This window comes from Prinia subflava, chromosome 2, assembly GCF_021018805.1.
Source record: "Prinia subflava isolate CZ2003 ecotype Zambia chromosome 2, Cam_Psub_1.2, whole genome shotgun sequence".
Classification (NCBI taxonomy): domain Eukaryota; kingdom Metazoa; phylum Chordata; class Aves; order Passeriformes; family Cisticolidae; genus Prinia; species Prinia subflava.
In genome coordinates, this window is record NC_086248.1 from 47,976,084 (window position 1) to 47,991,588 (window position 15,505).

The window sequence follows — 15,505 nt, forward strand, 5'->3', positions numbered from 1 at the left end:
CAATTGTAAGAAGAGATATAACTGCTCTTTTTATGTTGATCCTGCAAAAAGATGTGTCCCATGGAGAGAGTTAAAGTGGGAACAACAAGAGACAGAGAGATTATGCTCCTTGCTTTCAGCTAGAAGTGCAGCAGAAAATAAAATGCTGAGGAAACTCACTTCCAAAGCAAAGATTGAAGATGGTAAATGATCTTTAACCTGTATTCAACTTGGTTTTGCTGTGACTTTAATAATGTTCATTCAATATTTTATATAGCAAGGAACAAAGCATTCCTACCTTTTAATATCCTACCACGTAGCATAAACCTATGGTTGTAAATAATTAGACCTCCAGATTTACAAGAAAACCTATGTACGTGTAAATGAGCTCCGAAATGCACTGAAAGAATTAGTAGAAACAAACAAACAAACAAATGAACAAACAAAAAAACCCAAAACACCTACAAAACCACCCCAAGTTTTAAAAGAAAGAAGTAGCAAAGGTGTTTGTAAGATTTCAGGTATGTGGATATCACACGCATAGACTGAATGTGCGTGACTGTAAAAATGTGCTTACACAGAAACTACTACATTATAAATGCACCTCTGCTCAGCTAAGATGCATTAAAAAAGATAACCTAGCTAAATCACATCTGCACTGAAGAAATTGTGTCATTGATTTAAACAGCACTGAGATTACAACTATTTTCAGTGATTTTGAATTACAATTGACCACAGAAAAGAAACTGCCTCTGTTCTCACCATGTCTTTCAGAAACAAAAATGTTATGTTTTTTAAAAAGTGCAGAAGTTTTACTATTAGAGTACCATATCTCAGAATAAAAAAACCTAATTCACAAAGTTATTTTTGTCATTCATTTATTCATTTGGTTGTTCTCATACATTTGTGTCTAGTTGGATTTGATCCTTTTCTTTTACATTTAATTACATAATCCTTTAAGTAGATAAAAAAAAAACAACAAAAACAAACAAACAAACAAAAAAAACTAGGTAACATGTTCTGCTTCAGCACATCCTTTTCCCAGAAGGAGTTATGGTGTTATGTGTTTTTGTGATTTAAAATCAAAAATCATATTATTACTTAGTTAACTATCAAGATTAAATTAAAGTATAATTTTGATATAACCTTAAAATGCACAAGATTGGTGATATCTTTTTTGCAAAATACATGAAGACAGAATATTCTCAGCATATCATCTGGACAGGAATTTTGACTGAAAGGCACTGGTGTTACAAAAACTAAATATAGGTTTCAAGGTGAACTCAAAACCTTGCTGAATACTTGGGTGACATCTTGTTTAGAAACCAGTCTCAAACTCCAAAAACTTTTACAAATCAGGCCAGCTAGTTTAAGTTAGGTCTGGCTGCCTTTGTCAGATCTTTTCTCTCTTTTGGCAACAATAATGCTTCCTAAAAAAATCAGGCCTAGAAACACAAGGATGTTTCTGTGCCCAGGAAAATGTGGATGCTGGAGAAGAGTCAGGCTTCTGTTTCCATCAGAATTTGATTTTAAAGCTAAAAATCTTACATCTGGGATCTGTAGGCACAGTGCCTGTCAGAAGAAAAATGCAAAAGAAACAGTAAGAGCATGAGTTATTTTATAGTGTTCCCACTTAAAGACTATGGAACAGGGACTTTCTGCAGATTTATCCAGAAGTCAGGTAACTATGCTGGAAAAGGAGAGAGAACATTGTCTACTTCCAGTGGAAAGAAGTGGGGAGTAGGGTTTATGTTTTTGTTTATTTGGTTGGTTGCTGTGGGTGGGGTTTCTGTTTGCTTGGTTTGGTTTTCTTTTTGGGTTTTTTTAAGGGATGGGGGGATTTCACTGGGTTACAGAACCAAAGTAGATGCCATGATATCCACTTGTATTTGCAACAGCAAGCATTTTTGTAGAAATGCAGATCTTGAGAAAATCCCATCAGAGGCATTTCAACACTACACATCAATAAGAATTTCTCTAAGACCAGCAATTCCTTTTGAACATTTCATGTGCTTAAAGAACCCTATTTTTTTCTCTCTGTCTGCAATAAATGCATTTTTCTTCTGCCACCAGCTTTCTAGCTCTAGCTCACATATTTACGGAACAGCATATTCCCCTTGGAGGTGGCCCAGGAGATGGAGTCCCACTTCCTGATTCTTCCCTGGCAACTAAACCAACCCTCCAGGGAAAGATCACCAGATGCCAAACACACATGCATTACTGTACTGTACACCCACTCATGTAATGACGACTGGTGCAGGGAATCTTAAATGCCAGAACTGAGGAAAAATAAATCAATTTCTACCTGTAACAAAATTAAAACCATAGGAGAAAAAATAATTTAAAAAAAAGTCAAAGCAGTCTGTCTGCAACAGATTTCTCATTGCGTTAGTGAAAGTCAGGAATATGCACATAAAGGAAAGAAGGAATTCAGAGAAATAATGAGTGGTGTCTCAGAAAAAGCTTCTTAAGGTTTCATCAAAGTGCTGTATATAGTAAGATTCCCTCAGAGCCAACACACTTTTAAAACATCTGTGGAAACAATCTCTCAATGCTTGACTCATTTGTGAAAAGAAATAATGACTTTCAGCATTTTTTTAGGCAGGTATAATGATCGTGAAAACATTTTGAGCAATTCTCTGCAGCATCAGTAATGACTAAGTGACCTTTAAAGGTCCCTTCCAACCCAAAGTATTCTATGATTCTATGAAAACCCATAGTGACAGCACTGCTATTTCATAATTTCCACCTGGCATTGCCTTTCTTTACATCACAGATCCAAAAACACTAGGAAAAATGTGCACACAGCATACATTTGCAATAGTAACCACATCCTGACTCAGCAGTGTTGCAGAACATAAAACTTTAAAGACAGACTTGGTTGTAACACTTCTCATTTGTGCAGACGCAGCACAAGGTCATGAGTCAAGCAAAATGGCTGTCAGGGTTATTCCCACCAAGATAATTAATTATTCAGGCTGTGATGGCTGCAGAGGAGCTGTGCTTTGTCTTGTGCATGGGCAGACTTTTCACAGCAAGGAGTAAAGAAACTTCCTGCGACTTTATAGCATGCACAAAAGGGTCAGGCACAGTTCTAGGTACCAATTATAGGAAGGAGAGAAAAGATGTCGTAGATGAAATTTTATGACTATATGCTGGCACTGCCTAGTAAGGTATTCAGTTTCATATCTAACCTAAATTATGGACTCAAATTAGACCAAGATAACAGGTAAATGAGCAACAATAAAGGAAGTAATAGTTTAGTCAGTTTCCATTACTGAAAAATATATTAATTTTATTTAGCGTTCATTTAGAACTGACAATTACAACAATGAAAGCTTTTGGTAAAACTTAATCTTGTACTCTTATTGGAAATTCATCAGTACTTTTTATGAAAAAGAAAATCTGACCTTTTTCCAGCGCCATTATTTATTAACAGTTTCAAAATTAAATTTTTTAATGAGAAATGATTTTTTCATAAAAGTGTTATTGGAAATAATGATCATTATGCCAATAGAAGGACAGTGCAGGATTTCTATTTTCAGATTTGGGACTTAAAACTCATTGTTAGAATGCAGAAGTGAGACATGACCTTTTGGAAATGCAACACGTTGAGTGTCTGTGTCGTGTGTCAGTGGGCACAGATCATCAGCTGCTTCTTTGTACTCTTACATCAGCTACCAAGAGCACGGCCCAGCTACTCCAGCATGGGCTGAACACAGCCTGCAGGTCAGAGGTGGCTGTACCTTTGCCTCTGTGTCCTAACTGGTGTGCTGCCACCCACGGAAGTGATTCAGAGTGGAGAGCCAACAGGAGCTGCTCTGCTGGTGTGTCAAGTGAGAGGATTCCCACAGCTGGGATCTGATCCTGATGATTCGACCATGCTGACTAAAACACAGCATCTGCTCACTCCTTATGAATTTTTAACACACTGACTCTACATTAACATTTAATTAGAGCTTGATTATATTTACTAGACTTTAGGGTAAAGCTTTCAAGCAATGAAAAGTTAATGTTTAATAACAGGAACATGGAAAAATAAACCTACTTTTTTTAATACAGTTTTGTCTTTTTGCTTCATTTTCTTTTTCCAGAGGTGCAATTTTTCACCAGAGAGAGAGGAGGAGTCATTGGCTTGCACTCTATAAAGTTACATACATCAAGCCCAAATTATCACAGATAAATGCAGAGTGGAGGAATGCACTTACATAAGACACAATTGAGTCCTTCTAGAAATTACTTGTAATAGGCGACTCAGCAGCAAAACAAGTATTCAGATCTCATCTGATCTCAGAACTTCATGTAGGAGCTATGTAGGCCTCTCCCTACTAGCCTTCTTGTTCTGTTGGGATTTTTTTATCTCCTAGGATTTCTTTTTAATTTATTCAAAACACTGAGTGAAAGGTTTAATTTTCTTCCCTCAGTCTACTGGCTACAATCCTTGTATTAAACCCCAGGATGCTATTAGCCTTCTCTGCTGCCAGGGGCAAGAGGCTTTTAAATGGCTGGGGCAGCTGCTTCATGACTTGTTGGGATCTAGGGCCGTTGACAGAGCTCCTTGCTAGACAGACTGCAGAAAGGACTTAAATACATGGGCAACCTCCTCATTTAATTTCTCAAAGATTCTATTATTTCCAATGCACTGAAAATTGCTGATATCCTCACCTTCATTCTTTCATTGCTCAAAACTCTCGCAGTTATTTTGTTTCTGGTCAGAGATATATGCTGACAGAATATGAACTTGCTGTGTTTGGATGCTGGCATGCAGCCACAAGACTTAACAGGTACTTCGCTGTCTATCACACCAGGAGGAGCATCGGGGGATGTGCTGATACTGCTGCTCCCGGGTCGGGAGCTCTGAGTTCTGTGCTCATTAATAGGAGATGTGACAGGCAGCTTCCCAAAGTGGTAGTACTGCTTGGCAGGTACAAAGGCTAAACATGATTTACCCTCTCCTTTTAGCTACTGGAGGGAGGCAGAGATGAACAATAACTCAAGTAGCACAATGTTTTCTGTTGGAAGCTACTCTGGAGTGCCTGGGCAAATGTGCTGTTCGATGCTTTGGAGGGGGCCCAGGGAGAGTTCTGTACAATTCATCTGCAGGTCAGTACAGCTCTGCTGCCCTGTCGCTTCATTAAGAATTCAAGTTGCACTATATGTTAGTTTTTATCTGTGTGACAGATTTCTGTTACTAGTTATGCTCCATAAGCAATCCCAATGAAGACTGTGAGACTGTGTGGGAGTCAAAGAACTCCCTCTTACTTCCCCAGCTACAGAACAAGCCTGCCTCTTTGACTCCTGTTGTGGTTTTTTCCCTCCTCTCCCATTGTGTCTGACATTGAGGTGCTGCTCAGCCCCACCTGTTCCTTGACACTCAACTGAAAACAGGCACCAAAGTTGATTAGCTCAGAGCAGATGCAGAAGTCTGTATTTCCAGCAGAAAAAGAAGTTGTTGCTTTAATTATAAGAACAAGAAGCAATGTAAGAGTGTGAACAGTGTAAAAACAGCAATCACGTGGACAATGTAACCAGGTAGATGGGGCAAGAAAGGGCACTTCCTATTGACTGTGCACTCAAACTGATCCCTAAACCTGAATGTTGTACAGGTAGAGTGATGACACCCATTAACCTTCCCATTATTATGAGGTAATGAATCACTCTTGGTTTTCATCATCTCCTATGGAAACACTCAAGTTACTGCTGATTGAGTCTGAGTGCAAGGGTGTTCAAGATCTTGATCTGTATTGCACAGTCTGGAGACACTGAACATGACAACACAAGGAGAGTGTGACAACACAGGAAGAGTGTCACTAATTTATATAAATATGAGGTACCCTACTCTATTTTTTTTTTCTGATAAAAATCTGTTTTATGATCAGTACTCCAGACAGGGAGAAATAGTATTTCCTCTACTGCAACAAGTTATTCTTTCATATTGTAGCAATGCTAAATTTTCAAGAAGTCATTTTTCATGTTTGTATAAGCTTTGTGAAACTTGTATATATACTGTATATGCAGAACTACTGAAAACCTAGAATGCTTTTTTTTCGCCAAATGCAAAGAAACCCACTTTTATAAAGATCAAAATTACAATTTTTTATTATGAGAATGTATAGAAATGACAACCAGTAATCAGGACTCTACAAGAAATAGCTGTAGATAGACCATAAGTTAGAGAGTCTCTAGGTTTACATACACAGATGAATGGTATTAACAGCTGTATTAAGATCTAGGGCAGTCTAGTTTACACACTAAGCAAGCTGTGAATACCTTAGCTTATTCAGTCTCCTTTCTGAATTACACATTTTCTTTCATGATCTCCCCTTTCTCTCACTTCCTAAACCTTAAAAAAAAATTACCCCAAATCACTCAACTGCTATATTTTTTAGTTAGTCCCTGTAAATGTTAAGATATTAACCACATACTACTGTAAAAAATAGATGCAATGGGGTGATATGATTAATATTTTTAGTGGTCTTGTTATGGGACATATGGAAACTCCATGAATCTCAGTTCATAAGGTTAATAAAAAATGCCCTGTCTTCACTTCTAACAGCCTGATATCTGAGAACTTACTAAACTTTGTATCTTCTGCATCTCTGTGTGATAAAGAGGTGAGTTGCTGAACAGATGGTGAATAAATGACTCTCACTTTTGCTGCTTTCACACTTCCCAGAAGCAAAGCTGACAAATTGTATTTGGAGCCTGGAATGTGATTTCTTTATTTAAACTATATGCTTAGCACTAACAAGGGAGCACTCAGGAGCATTAATTCAAATATGCAGAGTGTCTCACTCTGGGAAGTGTTGTTCAGCCTTTTTGAGAATTTATTATTTCCAGAAAATAATTTTCATTGTATCTGTGTGCTATAAACATAGCCATGTTCTCTTCATTCTGGTGTCAAAAATTACTAAAGTCATTGTTTGTATCTATAAATATGTGCATAAATAAATAAAAATATTTATGTATTCTGTACTCAAGATAACTCTTGAAATAAAAGATACTTCTATGCTTGAAAATGTAGTCCCAAAACCTGCAATACATTCATCCAAACAAATAACCTAATCCTTTAGGGAAATGCATTCCAATCTCTTCCTTTTTCTTTATCATAATGTTCTGTTTCATACCATGCATATTTGTACTGCCTCCATCTACAGTGAATTCAGTATTCCAATGCTTCAAACCATTGGCTTAATAATGTTATGTTCTGCCTCACTTCTCTTTACAGTGCTGTTGTTTTTACATTGTTTCATTCCTCTTTGCTCCCTGATCACATTCCTCAAAACACATTGCCTTGTCACCAAATCCTACAGCATCCATCACCTCTGTATTTTCTATTTCCTATCTGCTACAGATAACATTTTCCTCACCTTTGTTAACTTTGTTACCAGCTGAGCTAATTATTTAGATTTCAAAAGTGCTTGGCATCATGTAAGGCAGAATTAGGAACAGAATTTCTGCCACAATTTTCTTTGTGGTACACCTCTCAGCATTGAATTATTCCTGCTGGAAAGGCATTGGGCTACATGGAAAAGAAACAAAACCTGTGCTGTGGATATTTACTGGGTTTGCCAGTTCTCTCAGAAGGTAGGTATTGTAAGGTGCTGTAATTCTGGTTGTAATCTATTCTCCTCCATTCTTCTCAAATACAAATACTCCTGGATACAGCTTCAGAAACCCACGTATAGTTTTTCTGTGCTAAAACATCCTGCTGCCATCAAGCCTTGGGTTATTAAAAGAGTTGCAAAAGTAGAATGACACTATGTATAATTAATTAATAATTAATCAAAACAATCTCTGTGGCCATGATTTTTCCAGAGAGGAAAAAATATATTCCTTTGCAAATAATAGTTCCTTGTTCACTTTTTAACAAAACCATCACATAAAGTGACAAAAATTCAGACCTCTCAAAACAGATTATAATCAAGTTTCTTTGTGATAGCCATCATTCAAAGTTAGCTGGTTTTGAAATATTCTCTTTTGCTTTATTTATTCTGTTCTGGTTTACTCAGTTGTTTAAAATGCCGTAAGATTAACATTTTGAAAGCCATTCACTTAAAGCATATGTTGAAAATGATACTTGCTTTACTTGACCATGTGGCAATTTAGCTGATTTTTTTCTATCTGATAATGGTCAAAACCATCAAGGGAATATTTAAAGGTCAAAACAAGGTATAAGTAAAGCAAATTCCTGAAACTCACCATTACAGGAAGTAAATAAAGCATTTGCAGCTGCTCCACATATATACCTGGGAAATATAATAATACCAGGCATAGGGGCCAAGTTCCATGTATTCTCTCCTGAGCAAGAAAAAAAATAAAAAATCGTCATCAGTGACTTGGCTTCAGGGATGATCAGTCACTGTCTATTAAATCTTCTGCTAGGCTGGACAAAGATGGACCCTCAAGAACAAAGTAGAAGAAAACAATGTCGTCCACAGCCCAGTTATTCCCAGAGAAATGCTACTCTTTCTGCCATCCCACTCATCTTCCTTAAGGTCACTATGATAGTATTTCCCTCTCTCTTTTAAAGGCTGGCAGAGTGCTGTCAAATACCCAACTATTGCTTTATAACCATTTTTAAAAAAATTGTTATCAGCATCACATAATTAAAGATAAACAATCATTTCTTTTTCCCCCACATCCCCCTTTCAACCCCACTCCACCTCCCAGATCACTTGTTGAGGCATTGGATCAGAATTTTGGATGATGTAAATCACTGTAAATATTCTGCTTTTCAACTATTACATAATAAACTCTCTTATGTGACTTCACATTAATTAGATCTAGGTGGCATATGTAGTTATAGGACAGATACAGTTTGGGACTGTTCATTATAATGGTTGGTGATTATATGCAGTCTGCAAAATCTCAAAAAATGGTACCTGTTAAGAGCATGTTAAGAACTGCTGTGAAAAAGCTCTCGAATGGAAAACTTGGAAAATAGCTGAAATCTGTGAATCGACATGGTAAATTCACTTAATTAAACAGGTTGCCTACTGCTGTGTGCAACGGCTACCAAAAACTCTTTATTTTTAATGTACAAAAGGAAGAGGACTGAATATTCTATTTATAAAATGTCCACAAGTGAAGTGGGCTATTAAAGAAAGCTTTCTGTGCTTTTTTGTGCTTTGATGTTCCACATATGCTACATTTTATGATCAATGATGATATTCTCAATTTTACAAAAAGAGTTTGTGCTCTAATAAACCCTGCAAAGAGTCATCCTGGAAGAGAAAAATACATAGCTATTAGTTTTCACCAGCATGTACCTGTTAACCATTATTGATTCTGGCAACTGGGAATGCTGTAGTTTATTATTGGAATATTTTTTTTTTATTTGGTTGGTTGTTTTTTGTGGCTTTTGGGGTATTTTTTGGTTTTGGCTTTTTTTCAGGTTTTTGGCTTCCTTTCTTGTACTGGCATTTTGCACAGTACCTTCTCCAACTAATAATGAGATGTCATCTCTTTCAGGCGCAGTGGCATCTGGAAGAAGTCTAGCATCCCTCTTGCCTTCCCTCCTTCTCCTCAGCTGTCTTTTCATAAACACTGCCAGGATAAGGGGTTAAAGCCCTTCCAGTTGTATCACTCCAGGGCACTGCCCAGAATGCTTTAGGATAGATAAAAGCTCTTCTCTTACCCTGCTTCCAATAACCATCCTGGAAAACAACATTTCCCTGGATGTTTCATTTCAATTGTGTTTGTGTGGGCAGCCCTAATGATACCATGGAGGAGATATGTAATGGGTTCTTCTAAACTAGACTATAAAGTTCTTCCTTCACTGATTTTTGTGAATTAGAATTAGGTTATTTTAGGTTAGAAATTTTTAAGAAAAGAGGAAATATCTTCTAAAAGATACAATTGAAGAGAGGAGCAATACAATTTGTAGATTTTTAGAGGCAGGGATATTATAGTGATGATTATAGCAAATTTTATCAATATGTCACCTATGGAGATAAGGAGATTCTGCTGCTTAGTATGCATAATTCAAAAAAAAGTGAAGCAGAACTTCACTCAGTACATGTAGGGCAATTTTCTCCCTTGGCACAAGTTTTCTGCATTAAACGCACAGATTTACAGACATGTCTTGGATAACGTATATGAAAATAATACTGCATAGAAGGTCTGTCCACCATTAGAAACATGTAAGAACACAATAGCATTCGATGAATTTAGTAGATGGTGAATTAAATCTGACCTTCAAGCGCAACACTGTGTAAAAGCCTGTGATTTTGCATGTAAGGCAGAGTTATTTCACAGCCTGAATATCTAAGAAAAATGATCACACTGGTGTAGCTTGTCTAACTCTGCAAGCATTTGAGAAGTAGAAGGCAAAGAAGATTGCATAAGTTTTTGCAAAGTATGTTAATATAGAAACAAAAATAAATAAAGCACAGTAAAATCCAAGCTACAGTATAAAATAACCTTGTATGTCTAAGGATATAATGGAAACAGTACCAGGTTAGATGAATAATTTAGGGTTGGACTGGACATCACACTTAAAAACACAGTATATCATAGACAAGCAATCTTGCTTTGGCAGAGGACTGCACAAATGACTTTGTAGGTCTCTTCCATTACTAATTCTTTTTATTCAATGTTCTTTGTAGACCAATGTTAAGTACCTCTAAAAGGCAGTAGAAAGATTAGACCTCCATTTATTTCTTGTCCTAAAAGCTAGTCTTCGATCACACAGCAGTGAGATACCATGTCTATTAGCTGCCTTTGTTTACTCTGGAATGAAAAAATATTTAAGTACAATGGATAAAATAACAGTTTTTAATCAATCAAGGTGAATTACTCCAGGAGTTTATGCCAACACAATAACACTCCATCTTTTAAGATGAGTAATGTTTTAGAAATGGTTATGGTTGTTAAGTTATAATTTCATTACAGAGCATCAACTGAAAAATAAGTCATTTATCTCAGCTTCAGGAAAAGTTAAAGAAGCAAAACTGGGGGTTAATTCATTAACCCTTTAGCAAAATTATAGTCATCTCAAGATAACTATAAGTGTATGTCTACTTTGCATAGTTTGTGTACAAAATATACTTTTTGTACTGCTCTTTCAAGCAGTATACAAAATCACTTAAGGGGAGCTCCATAAAACTGTGTGTTTAGAACATTACACAAGGATTTTTACAAGAAACAGAGTAATTATGTACCTCTGACATCCTAAAATTCAGGTAGGGAAAATATATTTACTCATGCTCTGCAATCTCTTGAAATTTACTCTCCTGATCTTTTATCACCTAACCTTACAATTTATGTAAAATATGTAAATTTTGTAAAGTTTTGCATTTATTTTGCTGAAGGGCTATAGTTAATGTAATATTTGGAAAACACTCAGGGATATTGTGTTTTGTTTTAAATGCAGCAGATTTTGTTCTGGTTAAATTATTAACTAATATGTTAAATGATATGTTATTTGATATATTTTTTCCTTCTTTAAACACAGGAACTTGAAAACACTATGGGATTTTTCATGCAGTTTTAAATATCTGTTCCTGTTTGTCTTCATAATGAAGTCTTGTTTTTGAGTGTGAAGACAAATGTCAGAGCTTGACTTTTTATTATTATTATTATTATTATTATTAATGAGAAGTAATTATACTTTTACTCCCTGAGGCAAGAGTCAAGTTTAGTACAAACTTCATAAATGCAATGAAGCAGAGGGTACCTCCTCTGTCCAAGTGCCTCCTCAAAATTTAAAAGAGGTCATCCTTTTGGCTTGAAAAAGAAAATGGTGATTTCCACAATTCACACAATGTGTTCATTCATCTGAGGATGAAATGTATAAATAAACAAATTATTTTCTCCTGCCCTGCAACCTGCAGCTTAAATACACATATTTTTCTTCACATTAGAGGAAGAACCCCAGTTTCAGCATTCCTTCCAGTGCTGAGCTTTGTCTTATTTATTGCCTTACAATGCCTTACTCCTTGAGGTAAGTGAAAAGGCTCTTAGGGACTCTCTCTCAAGAATTTGTTTACAGCATCCAAGGGGAATTTTCTGCTTAGGGTGATTATTGAGACAAAATTCAAGATGCCATCTCTGTCTGTTTTGTTTGATAGGAACAGTAAGGGAGAGAAAATTTAGGACTTAGTAGTTATGGTAAAAAACATGCAAGTATTGAACAGAATTATATCTTATGATCTAAGAAAACCAAGAGTGTGGAAGTATTTTATTTTCTTGTAGGTCACATAATGTAGAGGGTCAATTAATGTCAAGTTGTATGAGTGCCGACTGGATTTCCATCTCTGCTCTGTAGACCATAGTATTAAACTGAGAAAAAAAAAAAAAGACTGAAAACAAGAAAAAAAATCCTTTGGAGAGTGTTCTAAATCTGCAGTGTTTTTGTGTCAGGGCAGTTATGTTTCCATAAAATTTTATAGGTCTAATTTTATATACCTAATAATTTAACATCTTATTTCAGCAAAATGAATGTATTTTGTTTTGTTTTTCAATCCCTAATAGATTCTCTCTGAAAGTTATCTAAAATCCGAATGTCATGCACTTTATAGCATTTCTTAAAAATTCCTTTGTGAGCCTGCAAAAATCCCTGAGTTAAAATGTGTATTACCTACTACATGCACACACATAAACACACAGATACACAGACATTTGTAAAAACAGAAATTTTCTTAATAGAAGGAAATTAAAACAATATAGACTTGAACGTATAATAGACTTTTATAATCAATAGGTAAAATAAGCATACTGCAGCATTATTTGTAAATTCCACGTTGGTTTTTATTCTACTATTTTTAGGGAATATCAATTTCAATGACTGAATTAATTATATGACCAATACATATTAGTGAACATCTACTACAGGACATCTCCTGGCATGGGATAATCCAGTACAATGTCAGTCCAATAAGGAAATCTGATGTATAAATAGAGACAAATTTGACTTGAAGAATATTAAAAAAAAAAAAAAAGTTTTGCCTCATTTCTTTGGAAGATGGAAATAAAAAATGGCTTCCTTTCAGATATGACTAATATTGTTGCATGAAGAAGGATGTTACCTATAGTCATTGATCAAAAAAATGCAACAACTGACTACTGCTTATAAACACAGTAAATTTATATGCAAGGAAGGACAATCATTACTCACAGAACAGAATATTGGCCATTTGCAGGAAAGAAAAGGTTTTACCTTCTAAGAAGTTATAAAAAGAGCACAGATCTTTCAAAAAGAGAAACAAGTCCAGGGAAGACTATAAAGATTTTTAAGATTCTTGAGCAAATCTGTGACTGTCCCTGAGGGAGCGAGAACAAAAATAGTAGCCATTGCCAAAGGGTTTAAATTATTATCTCTAATCTTGCTAAAGAATGTAAAGGAAAGAAACCCTTGAAATCAGAGAAATTCTTTCTGCCAAAATTCAGGTTTGAACTGGGCTCTGCAGGCAGAGCAAAACATTGTTAGGCTTTGGAGAGAGTCAAGTGAATAACCATCATTGTTTCTGTGATAGTCTGTGCTCTGCCCATTTGGAAAACTTTCCCCAGGTGTCTTCAGCTGAGATAAAATAGTATTTTAGGTTTTTTGGGACCTATTTTTTCTTCTTTCTGCATCCTGTACACATGTAGTTGCTATTAGGACCCTTACCCTTCATGAATGAAATATTGCTGGTCTTTAAGCCAACACTCGTCTCAGCTGCAAGCTGAAATTTGATCATATGGTATTTACTAATGTATTATTAATGGGCAGCTGAATAGCTTCAATAATATTTCCTAGTATTTATCATCCCCTACAAGGGTAAAAAAGACAGGTCCCCATTAATCTAGGTTATTTTAAATGAGCTACGCAAAAGAGCTAAGTGAGCCCCTTATTTCCCCCACATCATCCCACAGCAAGAAAATATGATGTGACAGGGATTTGTCTAGACTTATATCATATGAAGAATGGGCCCGAAGTAGACATAAAGCTGCCTTTCTTTAATGTCTTCTGATTGTTCCACTGAATTTATACTGCTTTGGTGCATTAATAGTCAGTCTTTGAGAATTCTCTGGTATATCAACTAGTTATGTCCAAGGGACTTCAGTTTGCCTGTAGTAACATTTGTGTGCTTGGCTGAGAGCACTAGTCCTATTTTGATGTATTTGCTAAGTGTGTGTCTAGAGTATATCATAATCCTCCATATAAAATAAATTTAAAGTGTTGTTATTTTTATTATTACATTACGTGAGCAGGGTAGAATAATCAGACTTGCCAGACTGACTGAAAATTTGGATGTCTGAGAGACAAAGTCTGGCAATTACCTGACCCCAAAACTTTTGCTCCTTTATAACAAACTTCAGTGTAAAGTGCTTGGTTATGCCATAGAAATACTCATCACTTTTTAAAGAAATAAGATGATGGAATAAACTACAGGAACTCCTTAGGCTGGATTCTATTCTTTGTGCTGAATAGGAGCTCCACAAGAAGCTGCTCAAGACATGAGAATCCCACAGTATGGGATCCTCTGTCCACTGAATTTTGTTGACTCTACAATTGCACATTCAAGTGGATTCCTAGAAGCATTAGAAGGATTTAGGATTTGTGTACACACACAATGTCTTTATGTGTCCCCTATGTATCTGCATAGGTTTTCAAATACCACTTCAGTCCATCCTTGGCTTTATCTACACTTTAGCTTTTGATCCTATGGCTTTCAATTAAGAGTGAGTAAGAAGGAATTTAGACTAGTCTCCAGAAAAAGACTTTGATCTTAAAATTTCACAGGTTTGTGAGAAGATTTTCAAAGATGCTTAACCCCTTTGAAGATCTGTCCTTAAAGTAAAGAAGCAAACTGGAAACCCAAGCACAAAGCACAAAGAGAAAAGGCACACTTAGAGAATCACAGAGAAAAGTCCGAACTCACTTCTGAGTCATAAAATGTTAAGAACAAGGCAGGTTGCTCTGCCCCCCACACACACTTTCCAGCTCAATGAGACTAATAAAAGTCTAGCATGTACTCAGAGGGTGTAAGAAGAGTGGAACTTGTCATATATCATTGTGGTATTCTGTAAGCTACAGCTAACTGCAGACTACAAAGGATGGCTGAGATGAAACAAGATGAAGTATTGAATTTCAGCATTTAATACCCAGAAAGAAGTTTTTCCATGGATTTCTAAACTCATCCCAGGTTTATCAATACTTGTCAGCATAATCATTTCATTGCTCTGAATGATCCTGTGAAGGACACTTCTTTCCTGGGAAGTTGGACCTGATTCTATAAAATTACAAGGTCCGTGGCAACAGGGCAGATGAGAAGGAAGCGCCTGATTGCAAGGACCCTGAGAGTGTCTTAAGGCCATTCTGTGATGTGCCATCACTGGTGTTCACTGGAAAACCCACCACATGCCTGTGCGTTTGAGGACACTCTCGACTGATAACTTGTGTTTGCTCAAAAGATAAATACTACTTTTTTTAATTAAAAAAAAGAGAGGAAGTTTCCCACAAGGCAGTTAGCTTGCTCTTTTCCTCAGTCTAGTTATTAAATATGCAAAGTTCCAAAATTCAATAAAATCTCATTTTGAA